This window comes from Xenopus laevis, chromosome 9_10S (assembly GCF_017654675.1).
Source record: "Xenopus laevis strain J_2021 chromosome 9_10S, Xenopus_laevis_v10.1, whole genome shotgun sequence".
NCBI lineage: Eukaryota > Metazoa > Chordata > Amphibia > Anura > Pipidae > Xenopus > Xenopus laevis.
The window spans coordinates 48,166,520-48,172,341 of NC_054388.1; the positions used below are offsets into that span (position 1 = coordinate 48,166,520).

At 43.8% G+C, this 5,822-nt stretch overlaps 1 pseudogene; it reads left to right on the forward strand.

The window, feature by feature from the left end:
- The first annotated feature begins 869 nt into the window (after positions 1-869).
- On the forward strand, positions 870-3,138 carry LOC108702238 (annotated as a pseudogene).
- The last annotated feature ends 2,684 nt before the right edge of the window (positions 3,139-5,822 follow it).

A 5,822-nucleotide genomic window follows, 5' to 3' on the forward strand; every position in this document is an offset into this window, starting at 1 on the left:
GATTCTGTCCTAGCACTGAGACTGATGGATTGCAAACAGGACAATGGGGGAGCTGGATCACAGAATAATCCCCATCACATGGAGCCAGGATACTGGGTGCCAGTTAGGAATTAGCCCATTACTATGGCAACAAAGCATTGGATTAAAAAATAAAGATTCTTTCTCAGCAAATAACTGAAAGTTACGAAGGGAATGTAATAAGAACTAGCACATGTGTAAGTGTGTGTGATTGCAGGTGTGTATACTAGTTTCTGGACACTATCAATGCTTGACCCTTATCCCTCTTATTCCTCTTTCCCAGGAGTCATGGCGGGGTTTAACATGAGCTGAGATCTGCAAAGACCATCAATAAACATCCCTTTAGGGACCCTGGCTGCCATTGGCAGTTCATACGTGTTTGAAGGGGAATGAACCCCCAAATTGCTGCTTGTGTATCATAAAGCAAAGGTTGTGAGGTGCAACCCCTTGGATATCTCTCGAACCTAGGGTTGCCACCTTTTCTCGAAAAAAATACTGGCCTTCCTATATATTTATCTTTTTTCCCTATTAATAACATTGGGATCAACCAACATTTTTACCGGCCAGGCCTTTAAAATACCGGCCAGGTGGCAACCCTACTCGAACCAGATCTGACTTTGTGAGTTCCACCTGCTGATCCCAGAGCCTCTTTGTGCACTGAGCTGCTTCTCTACCAGATCTGATTCTGTACCAGGCCCTGATAGCCTCTTGCAGTGATCAGCTGGTTTTGGACCCAGACCCCGGTTCTGTTACTTGACTGATTTTTTTCCCTATCATTACAGGTGGTTCCTCTACGTTGTGTTTTCCTGCTTAGAGCCATTTGCACTAGGCAATTCCTGCGCTGTGAATCTATGATTGCTGAGAAGGTAAGTCCAGAGTTCCACCAACCGTAAGTACCCCAAAGTGGGGAACAGCGATCTTAGTGCAAAGTACATAGGGTAGTAGCTCAGGTTAATAAAACTTATCCCAGGCATCTCCCACCTCTCATCCCATATAAACTAAGTAAGACTTCGGTCCGGTTTCTGTTAATGGGCCAGAATACAGTCGGCCCCTCAAATCTTGGTGCCATGAGCTGCATAAAGAGCTTTGCACGATTAATTGTAATCTTTGACTCAATGGGAGCATTCTGGTAATGGATAGTATTTGGTGTGCCTGGAACCAAATTATTCACTGCTTTCCCAGAATACTCTGCCATGAGATCCCTTTTCTGCCTCATTCGCATGTGGATTTCTTTCAGCCCAAAAAGAAATATGGCACCAAGGCTGTTTATGTAGTGTTTATGGGTCCAGGGCAGTGAGGTGATCATGCTGGAAGTTGTAGATAAAGCGGAAGCGTCACAAACTGGGCATCCCTGAATTTATTATGTTAGCTTCATTCTTCAGATGGGGACCTCAACCTTCCTTCACTACTAGGGACCCATATTCTTTATCCCTTGCCTTGCATAAGCAACATTGGGTTTGCTACTGGCTTTTTTTCTCATATTCATATATGATACTTTGCATGCAGCTTTGACCTGTCCAGACCCATTCTATACAGGTCCAGAACGGCCACTGGGTCAGGTCATTATTCTGTTTTCTGATGCTATTTACAGTTTTATTTTCTCCCACCAGACTTTTCTAGAAAAAAGCAGTGGAAATGCAGGGGAATTCCTGGCTTAAGCCAATGATCCCCAACCAGTGGCTCATGAGCAACATATTGCTCACAAACTCCTTGGATGTTGCTCCCATTGAACACAAAGCTGGTGCTTATTTTTGAATTTCTGGTTTTAAGGAAAGTTTTGTTTGTATAAAAAACAGGTGTACTGCCAAACAGAGCCTCCTATGGGCTTACAGTCCACATGGGGCTTTCAAATGGCCATGGGTTGAGTGTGTCCCCTTCCTGTTTATATTATTGTATAGAGCAGAGTGGGACATGTGAGCAGAGAAAAGCCAGATAAAGAAGCAAGGGATTCTGGGAGTGCCTTGATGGGTTCCTGGTCATTACATCTGATCTCTGTGCCAGGGGTTCAGCCCAGTATAGCAGGATGTGCTGGGGGACACATGTTATATACTGGATACACTTGGCTCAGATTTGCCTGGAAGACGATGGATTAATGGAAAAAATGCACATTCTGTTCCACAATTAATTCTGCAGCTAAACAGGATTATCACCCAGGCTGCTGTCGTGTTTCCCAATTTATACTTGAGCACAACAAGAACGGCCAATTACAGTGGATTATGACATCGGAATCTACAAATCAGATTAGCTCGGCCTCTCCTGTAATTAGTGAGCTTGTGTCTCCACACTGAGCTTGTTGCTGTCCAGAGAACTCTACACCTTATCTGCAACTACAATTACGTTGCATCCATAATCACGCATAGTAGTTTGTTACCCACAATCACACACACTTGTTACTCCTAATCACGCATGGCACATTGTTACCCGTAATCACGCTCAGCACTTTGTTACCCCTGGCACCAATAATTACAATTAACTTCATGTTGACCTACAGCACTGTAGGCTACTCTTATTTTTCTATGACAATGAGCACAGTCTTAAAAAGAACAGGAGACCAGACTCCCGGGTGATGCGTTCCACCCAGCCCTTGATACTGAACAAATCCACCAGCTATGGTTCCAATGGCACTTTATTAGAATTCACTAAGGACATGAACCAGCTCTTTGAATTCAACCTCACTGAGGCTCCTGAGTGCATAAGTAGCCAAGACAAATATCTGAAGATGTTTAAGTTCAGCCAAGAAAGCCAGCCAAGCAGACCCTGCAGGACAGCTTTCAACTGGATCTCCATCAGGGCCCTGAGCATGGCCTAGGCCATAGAGCACAGGTTGCTGGTTACAGAAAATGAAAGCCAGAATTCTGAAGAAGCAAATCTCAAAATGGAAATTACAAAAAACTCGAACCAAGAAGTTAACCCCCACTGAGAGTGATGAGTCTGACATTGGAGAAGATGTGGAGATCCTGTCACCAACAAAGGAGCAGAAAGGAGGTATGTGAAAGCCAAGAAGTTAAATTATGGCCAGCAAAGACACCGACTGCTGAGTTACAATGTACCCAACCAACTCACCCTCCCACCAAAGAGACAAGGATAACAGAGAGAGACCAAGTGTCACATTTATTCTCAGTTTCCCTACAGATTCCAAAGTGCACAAAAGGTCCCAGAGTTCTGCAATCAGTGGGTTGCCTTTGTCTTTTATTGAGGAATTCTGTGGCTGAGCCCCATTTCTAGAGCAGTGTTAATGAGGATATGAGTGGTTCTTAAAAGTTTTTCATATGCATACAAGTAGGATCCAGACCATACAGGATAAGGGTATTGTGATCCCAAAACATTCCTTCTCTGTATATTTGTATTTATACATATGGGTATAAGGTGCCAAATTGTTTCCCTTAGACAGTACAGTATCAGGGTATAACTTATTGTGCCCCCAGAACATTGCTTCCCTGATATTTAATGTATACGTAGTGTCATATTGTTTCCCTAAGTGTCCAGTATGAAGGTATAGCTTACTGTGTGCTCGCAATATGCCATAATATTCCCAGAACATTTAAGGTAAGTGAATTACAGGACTCCTTCAAGTGATGAGCCTGAGGGTATGGGGCAGAGATTCCCAGAACTGAAACACTTACCTGGCGCACCACTATTTACTCTCTGCAACAGGCAATCCTTTCGATTGTAATCATTTTTGTGAACCAGTGGATTTATGCCCTTTGCTAACCTTGGTGTAGCAATAATTTTGTACCTCTACATTAGCAGAGTGAACCCCGGCCTTAATCCAGGTAAGTGCACATTCTGGAAGATTCTGCAATATAGCTGTTTGCTGTGGCCCTTTGGGATCTAACACAAAGGGCAATCACATTTGGTCTACAGGTATCCCCAAGGCCACCACCAGGGAGGTAAAGAGAAGTGTCCAGTTAGTGGCCCTGTAGCAGAGGAGGATTCAAAAATGAGGACATGGCTTGGGTCTGAGGAGTAGTGGTTCCAGGCCTCAGTGGCCTAGAGTGGTAGAGAGGATGAGTTACTTAGCATTATGGGCAGATTTGGGAACAATTTTAGATAAAGACAGAGATCTTTCATCAGTTGGCAGAACATGCAGATCACTCAGTATCTCCTGCAGTCAGTTCAGCTGATACTATGACTTAAAAATACTCTTAGGAGTCCTCAAATCCCAAATAGAAAAGGCCATCTGAACCCATTCAAGGAACTTCCAGCGGGGGGTGAGAAATAACTGATGATGACTATGAAAAGACCAGTTTTGATTGGCTTCTAATTTAACAGGGGCTGCTGCAAATTTCAGCTTCTTTGCCTGGATCCGCCAAGGGGCATGGACACTATGCATGTAGGTTCAGTGAATGGATGATATGCAATATTGTTCTGTACATTGTGTAGTAACTCTGATGCACAGCTGTTGCTGCCATGTTGCATATTGTTACAGACCCAACACTTTCTTTCCTCCCCAGGAAGCCCTGCCCAAAAGAGCAGTTTGTGGTGACGCCTTCCCTCTCCACTGACAAAAACACTGTGACCCATAGGGGGAAATTGCGGCATTTTATGAGAAATATCTGTACCACAGACCATGCTGCACCATACAGTGATACTAAGCCCCTCTTTGTGAAGGGCTGTTAATAAAATGATTTCTCCTGCAGGAAATCCAGTGTATAAGAAATATTAAGTAATAGCTGAACAAAATCCCTAAACTTTCTCTTCTCCTCATACCAGTGCAATCTACAGATAGACTTGTTAGTAGCATGTGCCATAAGCGTTGCGTATTGGAAATAAGTATCCCAGGGGTGGAGCCAAGTTACAGAAATGAAGCAAAACACTCAGGGTGGTTATGTTGGCCAACAGTAAATCCTCACAGGAGTGCTATAGCGCCATATTGCACAAGCAGGAGTAAATTGCACAAGGTGGAAAACTTGTCAGAGAAGAGGGTTAAAGGAGTTGTTCACCTTCAAAACACTTTTTTCAATTCAGTTGTTTTTAGATTGTTCCCCAGAAATAAAGACTTTTTTTCAATTACATTCCATTATTTATTTTTTTACTGTTTTTCCAAAATCTAAGTTTAAAGTTGAATGTGTCTCCGGTGTTTGAGTCTGGCAGCTCAGTAATTCAGGCGCAGACTCTAAACTGTTACAATTTTGCAACATTGAGTTGATACATTTCTCAGCAGCATCTCAGCAACTATTGTATCAATTCTTACAGCTGCCTGTAATGAAACTCAGAGATTCTGCTCAGCAGGGACAAGGATAAGAAATGTATCAACTAAATGTATCAATTGAGAACAGTTTGCAGGGTTGGCGACCCCCCCAGAGCTGCTTCAGAAGGTGAAAAATGACTCTTTACACTTCAATATTAGAAAAACGGTCACACATGGAAAGTGGAAAGTCATTGGTGAAGTAGTAGGTAGTGAGTCAGTGGTGCAAGTGCAGGTTACTGGCCTGGGCCCCACAGCAAAACAATTTAGGGCCCCACTAAACATCTACAGCTACAGAAATTGTCCCATTTGGCCACATATCTCAGGAGCCCTCTGCACTCACTGACCCCAAGGATTGCTTTCCATACAGTTGCTCACCCCCCCCCCCCCCCCAGTAATGCTATGGATCTGCCACTTGTTTCTTCCTAGCGGATCAGCCCAATAATATACACATAATGTACAGTGACAATAGCGCCTTGTTATAGTCAGGTTATATTTATATCCCAAGATAGGCAGCAGCTGTGCCACAGGCTCTATTGTCCCCCGGTAGTTGACTGTCTCCCCAGTAAGAAGGCTCCCCCCAGTAGGCCGGCTCTTCCTCCCCCGCCCCCCGTCT